General features: G+C 39.9%; 2 pseudogenes; both read left to right on the forward strand.

Moving 5' to 3' along the window:
• LOC111749996 (B-cell CLL/lymphoma 9 protein-like) overlaps window positions 1-12544 on the forward strand; it is a 29593-nt pseudogene extending 17049 nt beyond the window's left edge.
• On the forward strand, window positions 12545-13558 carry LOC135230425 (B-cell CLL/lymphoma 9 protein-like; annotated as a pseudogene).
• Window positions 13559-21516: the final 7958 nt, after the last annotated feature.

Consider the following 21516-nt stretch of genomic DNA (forward strand, 5'->3'; position numbering starts at 1 on the left):
GGATATCATTGCTGATGTCAGATGGGTCCTGGCTGAAAGCAAAGAATCAGAGAAAGATGTTTACCTTTGTTTTATTGACTATGCAGAGGCATTTGACTGTGTGGATCATAACAAATTATGGATAACATTGCAAAGAATGGGAATTCTGAAACACTTAATTGTACTCATGAGGAACCTGTACATAGATTAAGAGGCAGTTGTTTGATCAGGACAAGGGGATGCTGTGTGGTTTAAAGTCAGGAAAGGTGTGTGTCAGGGTTGTATCCTTTCAGCATACCTGTTCAGTCTGTATACTGAGCAAATAATCCTAGAAGATGGACTGTATGAAGAAGAATGGGGCATCAGGATTGGAAGAAGACTCATTAACAACCTGCATTGTGCAGATGACACAACCTTCCTTGCTGAAAGTGAGAAGGACTTGAAGCACTTACTGATGAAAATCAAAGACCACAGCCTTCAGAAGGGATTACACCTCAACATAAAAAAAAACAAAAATCCTCACAACTGGACCAATGAGCAACATCATGATAAAAGGAGAAAAGATTGAAGTTGTCAAGGGTTTCATTTTATTTGGATTCACAGTCAACAGCCATGGAAGCAGCAGTCAAGAAATCAAAAGATGCTTTGTACTGGGCAAATCTGCTGTGAAAGACCTCTTTAAGTGTTGAAAAGCAAAGGTGCCACCTTGAAGACTAAGGTGTGCCAGAGCCAAGGCATGGTATTTTCAGTCACATCGTATGCATGTGAAAGCTGGACAATGAATAAGGAAGACGGAAGAAGAACTGACACCTTTGAATTTTGGCGTTGGAGAAGAATATTGAATATACCATGGACTGCCAAAAGAAGGAACAAATCTACCTTGGAGGAAGTACAACCAGAATGCTCCTTAGAAGCAAGGATGGCAAGACTGGGTCTTCCATACTTTGGACATGTCAGGAGGGATCAGAAAGACTTCATGCTTGGTAAAGTAGAGGGTGGGTGAAAAAGAGGAAGAGGGTGGGTGAAAAAGAGGAAGACCCTCAGTGAGATAGATTGACACAGTGGCTGCAACAATAGGCTTAAGCATAACAACGATTGTGAGAATGGTGGAGGACAGGGCAACGTTTTGTTCTGTTGTACATAGGATTGCTATGGGTTGGAACCGACTTGATGGCACCGAACAACAACAAAAACAACAACAAGTCTCCATTATTGGAGTTTTTTTTTTTTAATTTAATCTACATATTCTCTCTCAACACTCTCAGACAATCCCTGAGCCTCATATATTACCAATGCTTTGTGAAAAACAACTGAATCTCTCTTTAGAGCTGAAGGACTTCTTGTTATATGGGATGATAAGTCTCTATTGTTACATGGGATAATAAACCATCTTAGTTTTTTAGTTTGGTATTCTGTTGTTTGCCTCTGAAAGCATCCTGACTCTCTCCTTCAATTAAATTATGATGGGAGAGTAAATCATTCTAAAACCAAGTCACGATCATATTCTTCCAGGCTCAGAAATTTTCAGGGGCTCCTGACTCTATCAAAAATTCAAATTTGTAATTTAGCTTTTTAGGCTTTGCTATATTTTGCCCCAACCATTATACTTTGTCCCAACTTACCTTTCCCAGACTACTTCCCATATGTTTTATTTGCATGGTCCTGTCCACTGGTTAAAACACTATAAGACCTGCTCCACCCTAACAGCTGGTGCCGGCCTTGGACCAATGTTCTCTCCCCTCTCTGTGCCTTTTCTCTTCTTCCTCCTTCTCTTCTCTCCCAACCTCCTGGGATTGAATGTAGGGTTAGCTCGTGTCAGCTCAATTATGACCTAGAAATTCATTTCTGTTTGGGAGACAGAGATCATCTTTGAGAAGTTCTTCTGTGTTCCAACATAGAAAAGATAGCAAATTGAACATCTTGAAAGATAAGGGCTGCCTTTGAGAAAGGGGTTCCTGAACTCACCTCCAGGATTAGCCTTGCAATGTCATAACCCTTGTATTGTGTGCTCTGAAGATGTGAGGTTTTCCTTTGGCAGCAGGAGGCACACCCAGAGAATGCTGAAGCTGCAGGACCCACTTCCACAACAGAGAAAATCAGATAGGAACACGCATACAGGTGGCCAGCATGAAGCAAGCAGGACCATGACCACTGTCCTCCACAGCTGTCTCTGCTGCACCCCCAAGGGGAACGCAGTTGGTAACTGTGAGCTCAGCAGTTCAATCAATGATTTCCAATAATCCTCAAATGAGGAACTCTCCCTCTGGAAACACAGAGTCAAAACAGGAGATGATGGATCATTCCCCACCCCCTGCATGAGTTTCCCATGTGGAAACCTCAATTCTCCAGCTGGTTTCCAAATCCTCCAATTAGGATAAACATGGTGGCTAGCCAGCCATTCCTCTGTGGCCTGAAGTGTGGGAGCCATACTGCTAAAGCACCCCCTAGCCCAGGTGGGAGCATGGGCTAAAGAGTTGGCCTGGAGATGTTGCTGAGGAGTGAAGTATTCCCATCAACGCCTTTGGTTAGAGAGATCCTGGACTAAGGAATGTAATTCTGCTGATAACATAAAGCCCCAGGATCTCTAGCTCACACCACACTGCGTGATCCTGTCAAATTCTGCAGTTCCCAGGTCTTCAACACCTTCCCGTGGCTAGACATTGCCCAGAGATCATGCCTCCTGAGAAGACTCCAGCCAAAGTGGTGTACTTGTTTTCAAACTTCAGAAGCTGTATTGAAGGGCCAGGTTAAACTGTAGTTTATTTTCACATTCATAACTTTTTTTTTAAATATATTTTTATTGTGCTTTAAGTGAAAGTTTACAAATCATGTCAGTCTGTCATACAAGAATTTACATACACCTCGCTATACACTCCTAATTGTTCTCCCTCTAATGAGATAGCACAGTTCTTCCCTCCACTCTCTCTCCATGTGTCCATTCTGGTAACTTCTGGCCTCCTCTGCCTTCTTATCTCTGCCCCCCCCCCCCCAGACAGGAGCTGCCCACATAGTCTCATGTGTCTACTTGATCCAGAACCTCCTTCTTCACCTGTATCATTTTCCAACCCATATTCCAGTCCAATCCCTGTCTGAAGAGTTGGCTTTGGTAATGGTTCCTGTCTTGGGCTAACTGAAGGTCTGGGGACCATGGCCTCCGGGGTCCTTCTAGTCCCAGTATGACCATTAAGTTTGGTCTTTTTATGAGAATTTGGGGTCTGCATCCCACTGCTCTCCTGCTCCCTCAGGGGTTCTCTGTTGTATTCCCTGTCAGGGAAGTCATCAGTTGAGGCTGGGCACTGTCTAGTTCTTCTGGCCTCAGGCTGATCTATTCTCTGGTTTATGTGGTCCTTCGTGTCTCTTAGGCTCATAATTAACCTTGCATCTTTGGTGTTCTTCAAACCTGCTCCTGTTGGGCTGAGACCAATTGATGCATCTCAGATGGCTGCTTGCTAGCATTTAAGACCCCAGATGCCACTCTTCAAAGTGGGATGCAGAATGTTTTCTTAACAGTTTTTATTATGCCAATTGACTTAGATGTCCCCTGAAACCATGGTCCCCAAACCCCCGCCCCTTCTTTGCTGGCCTTCAAAGCATTCAGATTATTCAGGAAACTTCTTTGCTGTTGGTTTAGTTCAGTTGTGCTGACCTCTCCTGTACTGTGTGTTATCTTTCCCTTCACCTAAAATAGTTCTTATCTACTATCTAATTAGTGAATACCCTTCTCCCTCCCACCCTCCCTCCCTCTACACTTTCATAACCATCAAAGAATATTTTCTTCTCTGTTTAAACTATTTCTCCAGTTCTTATAACAGTGGTCTCATACAGTATTTGTCCTTTTGCAACTGACTGATTTCACTCAGCATAATGTCTTCCAGAGTTCTTCATGTTATGAAATGTTTCATGGATTCATCATTGTTCTTTACCGATGCATAGTATTCCACTGTGTGAATATTATTTATCCATTCATCCGTTGATGGGCACCTTGGTTGCTTCCAACTTTTTGCTATTATAAACAGGGCTGCAATGAACATGGGTGTGCATATATCTGTTTATGTAAAGGTTCTTGTTTTTCTAAGATATATTCCAAGGAGTGAGATTGCTGGATCATGTGGTAGTTCTATTGCTAGTTTTTTTAAGAAAGCGCTAAATCAATTTCCAAAGTGGTTGTACCATTTGACATTCCCACCAGCAGTGTATAAGTGTTCCAGTCTCTCCACAACCTCTCCAACATTTATTATTATGTGTTTTTTGGATTAATGCCAGCCTTGTTGAAGTGAAATGAAATCTCATTGTAGTTTTCATTTGCATTTCTCTAAAGCTAATGATTGTGACCATTTCCTCATGTATCTGTTAGCAGCCTGAACATCTTCTTTAGTGAAGTATCTGTTCATCTCCTTTGCCCATTTTTTAGTTGGGTTATTTGTCTTTTTGTAGTTGAGTTTTTGCAGAATCCTGTAATTTTAGAGATCAGGAGCTGATCTGAAATGTCATAGCTAAAAACTTTTTCCCAGTCTGCAGGTAGTCTTTTTACTCTTTTGGTAAAGTCTTTGGTTGAGCATAGGTGTTTGATTTTTAGGAGCTCCCAGTTATCTGGTTTCTCTTCTGCATCTTTAGTAATGTTTTGTATACTGTTTATGCCATGTATTAGGGCTCCTAACATCCTTATTTTTCTTCCATGATCTTTATCATTTTAGATTTTATATTTAGGTCTTTGATCCATTTTGAATTCATTTGTGTGCATGGTGTGAGGTATGGGTCTTGTTTCATTTTTTTGCAAATGGATATCCAGTTATGCCAGCACCATTTGTTAAAAAGACTGTCTTTTCCCCAATTAACTGACTTTGGGACTTTATCAAATATCAACTGCTCATATGTGGATGGATTTATGTCTGGATTCTAAATTCTGTTCCATTCGTCTATGTATCTGTTGTTGTACCACTACCAGGCTATTTTGACTACAACGGTGGTATAATAGGTTCTAAAATCAGGTAGAGTGAGGCTTCCCCCTTTTGTTCTTCTTTTTCAGTAATGCTTTACTTATCTGGGTTCTCTTGCCCTTCCATATGATGTTGGTGATGTCTTTCTCCAACTCCTTAAAAAATGTCATTGGAATTTGGATTGGAATTGCATTGTATCTGTAGATGGCTTTTGGTAGAACAGACATTTTTACAATGTTAAGTCTTCCTATCCATGAGCAAGGTATGTTTTTCCACTTATGTAGGTCTCTTTTGGTTTCTTGCAGTAGTGTCTTGTAGTTTTCTTTGTATAGGTGTTTTATGTCTCTGGTAAGATTTATTCCTAAGTATTTTATCTTCTTGGGGGCTACTGTAAATGGCATTGATTTGGTGATTTCCTCTTTGATGTTCTTTTTGTTGGTGTAGAGGAATCCAACTGATTTTTGTATGTTTATCTTTTATCCTGATCCTCTGCTGAACTCTTCTATTGGTTTTAGTAGTTTTCTTGAGGATTCTTTAGGGTTTTCTGTGTATAAGGTCATGTCATCTGCAAATAGAGATACGTTTACTTCTTCCTTACCAATCTGGATGCTCTTTTTTTCTTTATCTAGCTGAATTTCTCTGGCTAGGACCCCTAGCACAATGTTGGATAAGAGTGGTGATAAGGCGCATCCTTGCCTGGTTCCTGTTCTCAAGGGGAATGCTTTCAGAATCTCTCCATTAGAATGATGTTGGATGTTGACTTTGCATAAATGCCCTTTATTCTGTTGAGGAATTTTCCTTCTATTCCTATTTTGCTGAAAGTTTTTATCATGAATGGGTGTTGAACTTTGTCAAATGCCTTTTCTGCATCAATTGATAAAATCATGTGGTTCTTGTCTTTTGTTTTATTTATATGGTGGATTACATTAATAGTTTTTCTAATGTTGAACCATCCCTGCATCCCTGCATCCCACTTAGTCATGGTGAATTATTTTTTTGATGTGTTGTTGAATTCTATTGGCTAGAATTTTGTTGAGGATTTTTGCATCTAAGTTCATGAGGGATATAGGTCTGTAATTTTCTTTTTTTGTGATGTCATTACCTGGTTTTGGTACCAGGCATATGCTGGCTTCGTAGAATGAGTTTGAGAGTATTCTGTTGTTTTCTATGCTCTGAAATACCTTTAGTAGTAATGGTGTTACCTCTTCTCTGAAAGCCTGTTAGAACTCTGGGGCGAAGCCATCAGGGCCAGGGCTTTTTTTTCATTGGGAGTTTTTTTGATTACCTTTTCAATCTCTTTTTTTGTTATGGGCCTATTTAGTTGTTCTGCCTCTATTTGTGTTAGTCTAGGTTTTTTTTTTTTTTAGGTAGATAGTGTCTTTCTAGGAATTCAACCATTTCTTCAAGGTTTTCAAATTTGTTACATTACAATTTTTGTAGTAATCTGATACGATTGTTTTAATTTCAGTTGGGTCTGTTGTGATATCACCCATCTCATTTCTTATTTGGGTTATTTGTTTCCTTTCCTGTTTTTCTTTTGTCAGCCTGGCCAATGGTTTCTCAATTTTGTTAATTTTTTCAATGAACCAGCTTTTGGCCTTGTTAACTCTTTCAATTGTTGTTCTTTTCCCTAATTCATTGAATTCTGCTCTAATTTTTATTATTTGTTTTCTCCCGGTGCCTGTGGGTTTCTTTTGTTGCTCTCTTTCTATTTGTTCAAGTTCTATGAGCAGTCCTTTGATTTTGGCTCTATCTTCTTTTTGTATGTGTGCATTTATTGATATAAATTGACCTCTGAGCACTGCTTTGCCTGTGTCCCAAAGGTTCTGATAGGAAGTGTTTTCATTCTTCTGGGATTCTATGAATTTCTTTATTCCCTCCTTAATGCCTTCTATAACCCAGTCTTTTCTGAGCAGGTTAATGTTCAATTTCCAAGTATTTGATTTCTTTTCCCTGGTTTTTCTGTTATTGATTTCTACTTTTATGGCCTTATAGTCTGAGAAGATGCTTGGTAATATTTTGTTGTTTTGCATTCTGCAGAGGCTTGCTTTATGACCTAATATGTGATCTATTCTAGAGAATGATCCATGTGCACTAGAAAAGAAAGTACTTTGCAGCTGTTGGGTGGAGTGTTCTGTATACGTCTATGAGGTCAAGTTGGTTTATTATGGCATTTAGATCACCTGTATCTTTATTGCGCTTCTTTTGAATGTACTGTCCTTCACCGAAAGTGGTGTGTTGAAGTCTCCTACTATAATTGTGGAGCTGTCTATCTTACTTTTCAATGCTGTTAGAGTTTGTTTTTATGTATCTTGCAGCCCTGTCATTGCGTGCATAAATATTTAATATGGTTATATCTTCCTGGTAAATTGTCCCTTTAATCATTATATAATGCCTTCTTTATCCTTTTTGGTGGATATAACTTTAAAGCCTATTTTGTCAGAAATTAATATTGCCACTCCTGCTTGTTTTTGATTGTTGTTTGCTTGATGTATATTTTTCCATCCTTTGAGTTTTTGTTTGTGTCTCTGAGTCTAAAGTGTGTCTCTTGTAGGTGGCATATAGCTGGATTATATTTTTTTATCCAATCTGCTACTGTCTGTCTCTTTATTGGTTCATTTAGTCTATTTGCATTCAGTGTAGTTATGGATAAGTATGAGTTTATTGCTGTCATTTTGATGCCTTTTTTTGTGTTGTTGACAATTTCATTTTTCCACTTACTTTTTTGTGCTGAGAAGTTTTTCTTTGTAAACTGTGTGTTCCTCGTTTTCATTGTAGTTGAATTTGTTCTTGCTGAGTCTTTATGTTTATCTTGGTTTTTATTTTGAAGTATGGGATTATTCTTCTTCTTTGTGGTTACCTTAATATTTACCCCTATTTTTCTAAGTATAAACCTAACTTGTATCTCCCTATATCGCCTTGATTTCCTTTCCATATGGAAGATCTATGTTTCCTCTATTTAGTCCCTTTTTATTGATTATTGTCATCTTTTATACAATGACATTAGTGATTCCCTGACTTGAGCTTTTTTTAAAATTAATCTTATTTATTTTTGTGATTTGCCTATCAGTATGCTCTTTTCTGTGTCCTTGTGTTGTGTTGATATCTGATATTATTGATTTTCTAACCAAAGAATTTCCTTTAGTAATTCTTGTTGCTTTGGTTTGGTTTTTGCAAATTCCCTAAGCTTGTGTTTATCTGTAAATGACTTAACTTTGCCTTCATATTTGAGAGAGAGTTTTGCTGGACATATGATTCTTGGGTGGCACTTTTTCTCCTTCAGTGCTCTCTATATGTCATCCCATTGCCTTCTTGCCTGCATGGTTTCTGCTGAGTAGTCTGAACTTATTGATTCTACTTTGTAGGTGAGTTTTCATTTATCCCTGGCTGCTTTGAAAACTTTGTCTTTGGTTTTGGCAAGTTTGATGATAATATGTCTTGGTGATTTTCTTTTGGGATCTACCTTGTATGGAGTTCTATGAGCATCTTGGATAGATATCCTGTCATCTTTCACGATGTCAGGGAAGTTTTCTGCCAACAAATCCTCAATAATTCTCTCTGTATTTTCTATTATCCCTCCCTGTTCTGGAATTCCAATCACACACAAGTTATTCTTCTTGATAAAGTCCCACATGACTCTTAGGGTTTCTTTGCTTTTTTAAATCTGTTACCTGATTTTTCTTCAAATATATTGGTGCCAATTGCCTTATCCTCCATCTCCCCAATTCTGTTTTCCAATTCCTCAATTCTTCTCCTCTGACTTCCTATTGAGTTGTCTAATTCTCTAATTTTATTGTTAATCTTTTGAATTTCTGAATACTGTCTCTCTGTGGATTGTTGCAGCTTATTAAATTTTTCATTATGTTCTTGAATAATCTTTTTAATTTCTTCAACTGCTTTATCTGTGTGTTCTTTAGCTTTTTCTGTACATTGCCTGATTTCATTTCTGATGTCATCCCTCATGTCTTGAAGCATTCTGTATATTAATGTTTTGTAGTCTACATCTGGCAATTCCAGGAATATATCTTCATCTGGAAGAGATCTTGATTCTTTGTTTTGGGGGTTTGTAAAAGCAATCATGGTCTGCTTCTTGATGTGATTTGATTTTGACTGCTGTATCCAAGCCATCTATAAGTTATTGTAATAATTTATTTTATATTTGCTTACTGAGTCCTGTCTTCTTGTTTTGTTTTGTTTCAATATACCCAGATAGGCTACTAGAGTGCACTAACTTGATTATCGGAGCCTTTGAGTCACTAATGTCCTGCAACCAGATGGTTAGAGCTGTTATCAGGGATATGAACCTATGAGTCCATTCACTACTCTTGAATAGAATCCGCTCAGGTGTCCTGATAGTCTGTCCTCTAGTGTGTGCTGTAGGCTTTCACCTACTATCTTAGAGGAGTACTGGCAATGGTTGTATGCACTGGTCTCTGGTAGCAGCGGAGGTCACACCCTGAGGAAGGCAGGGTGCTGACAGCCTTCCCCCAAGTGTCAGTGAGGAAGTAGTGTCTCTGTTCTCTAGAGCACTCTGGTGGGTGGAATCTGCAGCTGTACCCTAGGCACCCAATGCTTATACCTGTAAAGACTGGTAGGCACCATTATCCTCAGACCCCTTTTGCAGGTGGCTAGGTGGTGTGGATGGAGCCTCAGCCCTCAGGACCCTGTTATGGGTAGGTAAGGGCTCTGTTTGGTAGGTAGAGCAGTATCGGACCTCCAAAACCTGCCTCTCCACTGCTCAGCTGAAACAATTATAGTCAGACCTCTAGTAGATTTGCCTTGCATCATAATAGCCTCCTGGTTACCTGTAGGGGTGAAAGCCAAAGTCTGTGGATCTCTTATGCCTGGACTGGAACTGCTTCTGCTCTGCTCTTCCAGTTTAGGGGAGTCAGGAAAGTTTGCTTATTTGATACTTCTCCCAGGCCAGGAGAATGGGTCAGAAAAAGCACGGCACTTCTCTCTCAGATCCAGGGAATTCAAATGTTAATGAAGCCAGCTGGGGCAGGGAGGGGAGGTATCAGACAGATAGTAGCAAAGTAGACAAAATCACTTATCTTGTGTTGAGAGCTGTGTGCTGTTTTATCTCAGATTCCAGAGGCATGTGTAGACTGTGTGCACTGGCTGGATCCCTGCAGAGATTGCCCCAGGGGGTTAGGGCTGTATCCGTGCTTGCCGTGTCTCAGGAAACCACCATCAGCCCCACCGCATTTGTGCCAGAAAGCAGCACCAAGGAATCAGAGCTGAGGCACTGCACAGGCTCAGCTACTAGTCACTGTTTCTGCACCATTTCTTACTCCTCTGTCACTCAGGTCGATTCCTTAGTTCTGTGTTTGATGGTCAGGGTTTGTAGTTTGTCATATATATAATCGATTCACTTTTTGGGGGGGGGTCTTTGTTGAAGAGGGTTCATTGGAAGCTTCTGCCTAGTCAGCCATCTTGGTCCCCTCATAACACTCTTAACAGTAGGGCAAAAGCACATCCCCTCTGAACACACAGATAACTGCCTTTGGATAACCTGAAACTTCTCCCAGAAGAGTCCCCAGCTCCAAACAACCAGAACCAGAATTCTTCCCTGAATACCAAACTGCAGCCCACTTTACATGTTCTGGCATCAGCAACAAAACCTACTGCTCCCCAGTGTCACCTAGATTGGCTTAGTTCTGGGGTAGAAAACAAACTGATTCTCTCTATAGGCAGACCTGCCAGCTCCACTGTACTGTGCCTAGGCAGCAATAGGCCAGATATGATGCCCTAAAGCCAAGCAGAGATCCCTGTTTCCTAGAGGAGCAATAGCTCTTTTACAGTTTTAATTCCCACCTCCTCCCCACTCACTTGGGGAGAGAATCCTGATAGACTATTTCAGGAGCAGCCGGAGCATCAGGAATACACCTTACAAACTCTCAGAGATATCCAAAACAAAAACCAAACCTGTTGTAGTCAAGTCGATTCTGACTCATAGTGACCCTATACGACAGAGTAGAGCTGTCCAAGGAATGGCTGGTAGATCCGAACTGCCAGCTTTTTGATTACCAGCCAAGCTCTTAACCACTGCACCATCAGAGATACCCAGTATATGCTTTTCCCCAATGAGAAAACAATTCATAGGAGCACAAAATGGGAGACCCCAGCAGGATCCTGGGGTATTACATGGGCCTCAGAAGAAATCAGAAAGGTCAATAAAGGCTATGGTATCTCAATCCCAAAACTTAGATAAAATACCTAGGCCTCAGACAGATGTGGGAATACCATTTGTCCTTCCAGAATATAGAGGTATGCCCTTTTCTCCAGATGAAATGGTTCCATTTTCCATGAACTTCTGGGATTGTGCCATAGTTTCCGAACACCTCTATCATAAGACTCTTGAGCAGATAGCTTGGCTGAAATTCTACCAGGAGTTTTATGAAGAGAAGAGAAAGAATCAAAGACAAGAGGTTGTGCCCTGCAAGATATGGAGAACGTGAATATCAGGAAGTGATCCACAGGCCTTTCCCTGTGTTGCAGATGACCTCTAGCATGCAGAGAGCCATTTTCTGATAGTATGACTAGGCCACATTCTCTACCCCTAGGAGTATGACTCCCTTACTCATTATGCCAGGGAGCTAGATATGCCTCTCTAGATTTGCAGGAATGATAAGCTCTGAAACTGAAGGGCCAAATGTCCTTAGCCCTGCATCCAAAGTAAATCTTTCTCAAGTCAGTTGGCTAGACAATGTGCCAAAAATCCCAGATGATCGAAACTCCCATCCTGGACAAGGGGTCATCAGTTGCCTTGGCTGAGGGGAGCACTGCTCAAATCCCCAAAGATTATCTGAGGAGATGTCTCAACAGCATCTGGCAGAGAAACAATAAGCCACCACCCCTCCCTGGGATAAGCATGGCAGGCATAAGGCCCAGCATGTAGATGACAAGAATGATCCCAGACTTTCAGTAAATAATCTCATTTTACCTCAGTTGAAAGCCCTCTGAGTGATTCCTGAGGTGATTTTCCAAAACGAATGTCCTACAGATGGGCCCTGGTTGAGAACTTGACTTTGGCATGGTCTTTAATATTCACAAAGGAAGATGCCAATCTGAGCATCAATATGGGTCTCACTCTCACGCGACACCTCAAAAGATGAGTGAAGCTGAGTGTACCCTAGGAGATGATGAATTATGCCTCATGGCTTACAGATGCTTCTTTCTCAACATAAGATGATGCCCCTGACATTTGGTGAGCACCCTCAGCAGGAATATGTCATGGGCCCCAGACCATTCCTTTCCATGTCTCAGGGTCCAGGCAGCAACAAAGGCTTGCTGAATCTCCAAGAACAAATCAGGCCTGAACAAAGGACTAATAGCCACCTCAGTCATATGCCACCACTATCAACCCTTCCGGGAGCCCTCTTAGCCTCAACACAGCTCCTCCAGTTTAACTCAGTCTGTGGCAGGCAGCCCGGTGCATTCCCCAGGCATCAGTCCTCTGAAATCTCCTATCATGTACAGTCTAATCACCATTGCTAAGCTTACCCTCAAGGAACTTCAAATACCATCAGATTCCATAATACCTGGTGGGCATGGTGGCAGGTCCAGATGCTGCTGCTTCCATTAAATCACCCTGTCTTGCGGTCTGCTGCTGTTTTGCTTATTGATCTGCTTCTGTGAATATCTACAGAAATCTTCCCTTTAATATCCTTTGCCTTCAGAGCTTACCCTTTTCCAAACTCAGTCTCCATTATGATGCCTTCGATATCCAGGTTTGCAATGTCCTGTTCCACCTAATTATACCGTGATGCCATCAAGGCTACGGTCAGCTCAGACGATGATTTCCCTTCAGCTCTTTTTCCCTACTTGCCATCAGTGAATTACATGCCAGGCATAACTATCAATACACAGAATCCTCAAGTTTCAGTTCTAAACCCCATGGTTCCAATGCCAACACTCAGTCCAGTGGGAATAACCCAGCCTTTTTCTCATTTTAACCAGTTGCCATTTCTGAATTCCTTGAGACCCAACATATTTTCTCATATTGTTCCAGTTGGGCCTGATTTGATATCAGACCATCCTACGTTAGGGCATGAGTCCCAGGAATCTCTGATGGTATCTCAAGAACGGTATCCCAAGGTTTCCCTGGGGCTCCCTCCAGTACAGTCTCCTTCACATCAGTTTCCACATGCCTAATATGAGCAGAGAAATTTCCCAGAAGACATGGGTTTCCTAGGGGAAGACCTTCTTTGCCATCCCAGCAAGCTGTGTCTAAATTCAGTAGATGTAGCACTTTGTAAGCCCAGAGGACCAGGCAGTCCTGACTGCTTTACTTCCCTGGGAAACAGCATGTCTTCAGTGTGTATGGGCCCAGATCTGCCCAAGGTCATACCTCAGTTTGATCTGTCCCACTCCATCTGAGAAGCCCAGCCAGACACTAATAATTCCCTGCAGGGAAAGTCTCAGGCCATAAATTGTCAAGGGTCCTGGACCTGTGTTTTGGCACATGCGCAGGTTGATGGTCAAACAATCCCCCAGAATTTCCTAGCACGGGAGTTCCGGGGACATTGGGAACTCCAGACGTTCCTTTGGGGACAGCTGCATCCATGTTGGGTCTCAACCCAATGAGATTGCTAGTCTTTTTCCAGCACAGTATTAATGAAAAGCATAATAATAAATAAATAAATAAGGAAATAAGTTCAGTGAGAGGTAGGAGAAGCAAGGAAATGATTCTCTTTTAAAATAATGAAGCTTAAGACATCTGTTTCTCAGTTCAAGAGCTCTTCAGCACTGTCTCTCCCTGTATATACAAATCCCCCTCCACGTGGTTCTCTGACTGTCCCTCATTCTTTGCTGTTTCCTCTGTTAAGTGCGTCTTCTTCTTCTAGGGCTCACTTCCCCGTTCTGCTTACCCCTCACTCCTTCCCCTTTTTCCCTTTGGCAGTTGCAATAAATGGTGTTATTTTGGGGAGATAAATCTAGCCAAGCCTCACATTCCATGCAGAACATCCTCCTGGTTCTGGGAGGGAGAGGTCTGCCCTTGGGTTGCTGTGCTGTTTTTCATCCTCTGGTCCTTTTCTTTGCCAGTATGCCATCCATGCCCCCTTGTTTTCTGTTCGCTTATTAAAAATTCCCAGGTGAATTTTATTAACGTGGGAGTGGAACAGCTGCTAAGATTTACCCAGGATTTTTTTTTTTTTTAATTTCGTGGTTATTTCTCTTTCTTCCTCCTCCCACACATAAAGCATTCTGTGTAACCTCTGTTAATTTTGGTGCAAAACCACTCCGGGGCTGTGATGTCAAAAAAATAAAATACATTGTTTCTTACACAATAAAAAAAAATTAATATTCAATTAAAAATGATTTCTAGGAGATCCTTTCTGAACTCCACAGGAATAGCAAAAGTCATTTTCCTTGGAATTTTCTGCTGACATCTGATACCTTCTTCCCTTCTATTCATTTTTGTTCACATCTTATCTTTCCTATGAATTGAAACTATATCAGGGTTGAGTTTGAGTCTGATTCAACTTTGGATCCCCCACAACAGTGTTTTGCATATACTTGTTCATTGAATGTTAGGCTGGTGCATAAAATTCTTTCCCCTAACTACTTTAAATTATACCTAAATATGGGGAACAGTGGAAAGGAACAATTAAAACAAGTTTCACAGGTTGAGACATGATGCTCAATTTATGAAATTAGGGGGAAAAAATAGACACAAGGAGGATATAAGCTGAGCTATAAAGAGCTGCAGGGAAACTGAGCTACAGGAGAAGGAAGAGTTTGTATGCAGTTACAAGCTGGAATGAAGAGAAATGGCCATAAAGATAAATGAAGTTCTGATACATGCTACAACATGGATGAACCTTGAAGACATTATACTAAGTAAAATAAGCCAGACACAAAAGGACAAATACTGTATAACCCCACTTATATGAAATATCTAGAACAGGTAAATGTATAGAGAAAGAAAGCAATGTTTTTCCAAGGCCTGGGGGAGCAGGAAATGAGGAGTTATTGCTTAATGAGTAAACAGTTTCTGTTTGGGGTGTTCAAAAAAAATGTGGAAGTAGATAACGATCATGATTGCACATTACTGTGAATATAAGTAATGCCCCTAAATTGTGTACTTACAAATGGCTAAAATGGCAAATTTTATGTTAAATATATTTTACCACACACACACAAAAATGTTGGTAAGAGTAAAAAGCTTGAGCTCCTAAAAAAAAGTGGGATGTTTATAAAGTTTGTTTCTTAGCAGTGCAAGGAGGCATGTCAGGGCCTATTGAGGTTCAGTCCTAGCTCAGAAAGTCTCCTATATCAGATAAAATGAGCAGCAATACACTGCACTGCAGGTCAGGCCTCTTAAAGCTATGGAAACTGGGAATTTTAATAAAAATCTTCCTCACACTGTCCCTCGGGAAAAGTTGAAGGTTAAATTTTACCAGCTCCTGTGCAATTATAAAACAGCTTTTTGGTGGCATCATCAAATTAATTTCTTACTCAAAGCGGTTGAGTTCAGCCAGTCCTTTTTTTTTTTTTTTTTTTTTTTTGCTTAGTTAAATAAGGGCTTAGAAACCAGGGAGTGTACATGCTGGGAGGAGAAAAAGAACTCTGTGTCTCTCTATCTCAGAAAACGTTCTGAGTATATGCCTATATCGTAATTTTTGCAGCCAACCTTTTTTTCTTTAACTAATATTTTCTACACATTATTGTAATTTACACTCAAGAATGAATCTCATGAAGACTCTTCATTTTTAAAATGTTTTCTATTAAACTTGATTAAGTATCATAATGATAAAATCCACCAGCTCTGTCAAGTCCGTCCTGACTCACGGCAGCCCCATGTCTGTCACTGTAGAGCTGTGCTCCACAGGGTTTTAAGTGGCTGATTTTCAGAAGCAGATCATCAGGTCTTTATTTCGAGTCATCTCTGGGTGGACTTGAACCACCAACTTTTTGGTTAGCAGCAGAGCATGTTAATTGTTTGCACCACCCAGAGACTCCACCACAAAGATAACCCCCCCCAAAAAAAACCTGTTGCCATCGAGCTGATTCTGACTCAGCTACCCTATAGCACAAAGCAGAACTGCCCCATAGGGCTTCCAAGGCTGTAAGTCTTTACAGAAGCAGACTGCCACGTCTTTCTCCCACAAAGCAGCTGGTGGGTTCAAACTGTCGACCTTTCGATTAGCAGCCGAGCACTTAACCATTATGCCACCAATGCTCTTTACCACAATGATAGCAGCCTGGAAATGTCATAGAGAAATAGGTGCAACAAATATGTAATTAAATACAATAATGCCATTCGTTTGAATTGTAGTGTTGGCAAAGAACATTGAATATACTATGGACTGCTAGAAAAATGAACAAAACTGTCTTGGAAGAAGTACAGCCAGAATGCTCCTTGGAAGCAAGGGTGGTGAGACTTTGCCTCACATACTTTGGACATGTTATCAGGAGGGACCAGTCCCTGGAGAAGGACATCATGCCTGGTAAAGTAGAGAGTCAGGAAAAAGTAAGAAGACCCTTAAGGAGAAGCGTTGACATAGTGGCTGCAACAATGGGCCCAAACATAGCAATGATTGTGAGGATGACACAGGATCAGGCAGTGTTTCATTCTGTTGGACATTGGGTTGCTATGAGTCGGAACTGACCTGATGGCACCTAACAACAAAAAAATGCCATTTCCAAGATTCCTGCCTTTTAAACAGAATAGCAAGGAGAACTTCATAGCATTGCTGCTGTGAGCACCAAATATAAGCCATGGATAATCCACCAGGAACTTTGTCACTCTCCGGACTTTAATGCTCTCTAGTTACTCACAATGAGGCATTGGTGTTTCAGTGGTAGAATCTTTGTCTCCCACGCAAGAGACCTAGGTTCGATTCCCGACCAAAGTACCTCATATGCAGCCACCACGCCTCTGTTAGTGGATGCTTGCGTGTTGCAATAATGATGAACAGGTTTCAGCCGAGCTTCCTGACTAAGACAGTCTAGAAGGGAAGGCCTGAAGACGGATCACAAGGGAACATTGTCCAATCCAGAACCATTCATGAGAATGGCCAGGACTAGGCAGCGTTTCATTCCATTGTGAATGGGGTTTCCATGAATTGGGGGCCAATTCACAGTTAGTCTGATTTAAACACATCGAATTTAGAAAAAATTAAACCTACCGAATAGAAAACCTGGCGGAGTGACTGTCTGCTAAAGAAAAGGATACTTTGCTGTATTGATGCTTTAAATAACCTGCTTTAGTGCATTTTAAGGTTTCAAATGTTTATTTCCCAGGAATTGTGGGTTTGCTGGGATTGTGATATATTTATATTCTCTTTTTCGCTCTAGCGCTGACCTCAACAATTTTGAATCCAGTTAGGAGTAAGACAAAGAGCTAATGGTTTATGTGATGGGCTGTGTGGCCCATGAGTCCAGAATAAGAGTCCAAAGAGTGAAATAACTATTTTCTTGTTCTAGCCCTGATTTGATGTGAATTGATTTTACCAATGTGCTGCTTGACACCTCCAAAAAAAATTCTTTTATTTATCTCATGGGGTAATCATATTAGGCAGCCTACTCCATATAAAGTGGTTTGGCTTTCTGAGAAGAAAGAAAATATGATTAGATTTGGCAGAATAGTGTTTAACATGTGGAGAGAATCAGGTAACCAAAATGTTAGAGTTTAGATGGTCCTTAGCATTTTCTTAATTGGTCTAAATCCTTCATATTAAAGATGCAGAGACTATAGTGGGCATCTGTTAGTTTGGTCTGTCTAGCATTTCTTCCCCTCTTCCTGAGTCAACCTTAAAACGTGAATCCAGTTCCAAAGAAGGGTAACAAAATAGTGATGGCATTACAGCTGCCATCAGTCCCAAACCTTCCTGGTTGACTCCTCTTAAAGTTATTGAATTATGTCATACTAGGTGTATTCACATTTTTCATGTATAGTGGATACCAGGGAAAAGGCAGATGTCATGGGAATTGAAGGAATGTTCCGTACTTATTATTTTCATCAAATATTGGGTTTCTGAGTTTGTTTTTATTTGTTTTGTTCTGGCCACACATGGAGGAGAATAGAGAATGTTGTGGTTAGTTGCTGTTGACTCTGCTTTTGCTCTGACTCATGAAGACCTCATGCATAACAGAATGAAATGTTTCCTGGTCCTGCATCACCTTCACGATCTTTGGTATGTTTGAGTCTGTTGTTGTTGTTAGGTGTCATCAAATAAATTCCAGCTCTTAACAACCCTATGTACAATAGAATGAAATATTGCCTGGTCCAGTGCCATCCTCACAATAGTTGCTATGTTTGAGCCCATTGTTGCAGCCACTCTGTCAACCAATCTTTTGAGGGTCTTCCTCTTTTTTGCTGACCCTCTACTTTACCAAACATGTTGGAGCTTAGTAGGACAATATTCTGTTTTGGTCCACAGGATTTTCATTGGCCAGTTTTCAAAATTTAGATTGCCAAGTCTTTATGCTAGTTTGTTTTAGCCTGGAAGCCCTGCTGAGACCTGTCTACCATAGGTGACCTACTGCTATTGGAATAACCAGCGGCACAGCTGCCAGCACCATAGCAACATGCAAGCCCCCACAGTACGACAAACTGACAGATGGGTGGTGGAGAATGAGAATAAAATTTTGAAGAACAATCATACATTGACATGCATACACGTTAAAATGTAGCTTTTGATGTTAATTAGTCTGTACAGCATCTACATTATCTAGGCCTTCCTCCTATCTATAGTCCAGTTTGAAAATAAAGACTAAAAGTCTCTGGGTTGAGATCTAGCTCTCTACTCTGCCTTGTACTCTGACCTACAAAGATTTAAAATTTGCTGCAGGGGCATGTTGTGGTGACATGTTCTGTCTTAAAAATAAATATTTCTGTTAAAAACAGATACAAAGATTAATAGAGGATAAATGCCATTACGTTTGGAATCTGGGTTGACTTCACATGAGAGGTCCAGGAGTTTTGAGGTTTAATGACAGATTACATAAATATTTGGAGATTAAAAAACTTACCAAATCCTGAAAAAAATTCATGATCTTTAGAGACTTTTCCAAAATACATATACATTAGCAAATTACTATTTTTAACTTAGGAAGGGAGAATGAATGACCAAGGTTTTAAATTTCCAGAGGTTTATGTCTTTACCATTTCTGTGAGAGATCCTTGTTAGCTGACATTGAGTCAAATTCTACTCATAGAAGAGGGTGTAACCTGATCCACTCTGACTGAAACAAGCCGACCAAACAGAAGACTACACATAGTCTTTCCCAACAGCGATTTAAGAATGAGACTCCTTTGTGGGTGAAAAAAGAGAAAGCCTGACCTGAGTTCAAATTCTGCCTCTACTCACTTTAGTGGTTGTGTGTCCTATTTGAGTTATTCTATCTTATCAGGAAAAAAAAAAAAAAATTATTTTTTTTATTTTTTTATCTTATCAGATATATATACACAGTATATAGATATATATATCAACTGAAAGAGAGAGAGGATTATAGCATGTAGATAGAATGCCTATTACAAAATAAACTTTAAAAACCATGTTTATTTAAAATTTAAGGAAGTGTGTAATGGAAATCTGCCTTCATATAGATGGTATGAAAGGCTTTTTCCGTTCCTGAAGAGTATTGCCTCATTTGCACCTCTTCATAGACACGAAGAGTCCTGCTTCAGTATTCATTCATTCATGAATGGTTCAATATTCATTGGTTCTAAGACAGGGAAGGAGTCTCTGGATGGTGCAAATGGTTAACCTACTTAGCTGCTAACTGGAAGGTTCCAGGTTCAAGTCCACCCAGACATGTCTCAGAAGAAAGGCCTGATGGTCTACTTCTAAAAAATTAGCCATTAGAAACCCTGTGGAGCACAGTTCTAATCTGACACACATGGGATCTCCCTGAGTCAGAGTCCACTTGATGGTAACTAGTAACAAGAAAGAAAGACAGGGAGAGGCAGTGGTCACTAACACAGAGGGTCGTGGGCTTGAGAAAAGAAGAACTGGGCTTGAGATCTGATGTCTCCATTGTTTTTGACATTGGAAAAATCACTTAATTTCCCTTAGTTTTGATTTCTCACCTGTAAGATGGGAATACACCAACTTATTTCACAGAGTTATTATGTCACTGAAATAAGACATTGTGTGTATGATTTTTGTCAATTTTCAATCACAAAATGTATTTTGAGTATTGTGTTAGGACGTGGAGAGATGTGAACGTGAACCAGGCACAGACCTTTCCCTAAAAAAGTGAATGATTTTCTAGGGAAAATAATACTTGTGTATAAAAACTGTAATATAATGAAGAGAGGGCTTTGTTCATTCATAAATTCATTCAACAAATAGGTATAGAGCTTTCACTGTGTACCAGGTACTATTTTAGATTTTGGAGAATAAACAAAAGAGGATCCTTGCTGTTATGGAGTCAGCAGAAGCAGGCAAAAGACAAATAAATATTAAATAAGAAGTCTGGAATTAAATAAGAGGGTAGGAAGCTTTTAGAAGAAAAATAAAGTAAAATAATGCATAAAGAATGATGGAGGAGGGCAGCTATTTTATATAGTGTGATGACAAAAGGCCTAGTCAGGGAGGCTCTGCCTGATAACGAAACATTTGAGCAGACATTTGCATGAAGTGAGAAAATAAACCAAGCAGGTTTTTGGGAGAAAAATGTTCCAGGCAATGGAAAAAGTCAATGCAAAGGCCCTGAGGCAGGAATGTTAATTATAAAAGAGATTCTTCCAAGGGCACTGGGAATTCAGGGTTGATGAGACTATTTCCAGACAAAGGGTGATAATGGTATAACCCTTAAGGCCAGTCCGAGAAGGACAGAGAGCTTGCTAGAGGAGGGGGCTAGTATAAAGCCACCACATATTTACTTAGTATTTTATACTTCTCATTTATCTTTTGCTTAAGTTATATCTCATAAATTCCTTTTCATATGTACATATTTATAATTCTAATCCTATCCTCAAATAAAAGCCATAAACTACTATCAAATTTCAGTTTCCTATAAATATAATGACTGGACATTGGTATTAGTCAGACTTTCCCCTTCAGATTATTATTATCATCTTCAGAGACAGAGTAGGTTGTGGTTAAGAGCCTATAGTTTGGATCAGGCTGATAGAGATTCAAGCCCCAACTCAACTGCTTACTAGATATTTGGCCCCGGAAATGTTGCTTAGGTTTTCAGAACCACAGTTTTATTATCAGTAAAATGAAAAGAGTAATAATACCTGATGAGTTTGTTGTGATAACTGAGATTTTATACATACATGCATACAGATATGTATAAGTATACATATATGTGTGTATATATATATACACGTAATTTAGCACATCTGACATAATCCAAACATCTTTTAGCAAGTAATCCAAAAATCATCATTAAAACTAACAATGAAATTACCCCACATGGATGTCATATTGAAAAATTGCTCACTAATGCTAACCTTTTATATTGAAATATTCAAAACATCAAACTATGAAGCAAGAAGCTAAAGACCTAAAAGTCACACTATATAAAATTTATCCAAAATGAATGGAAGTGAATAGTTTAAATAGGAATAATGAGAACAAGCATTTCTAAGTCTTTATTGTATAAAAATGGTTTCCATAGAAATTAATCCATTCAC

This window comes from Loxodonta africana, chromosome 2 (genome assembly GCF_030014295.1).
Source record: "Loxodonta africana isolate mLoxAfr1 chromosome 2, mLoxAfr1.hap2, whole genome shotgun sequence".
In the NCBI taxonomy this organism is placed as follows: domain Eukaryota; kingdom Metazoa; phylum Chordata; class Mammalia; order Proboscidea; family Elephantidae; genus Loxodonta; species Loxodonta africana.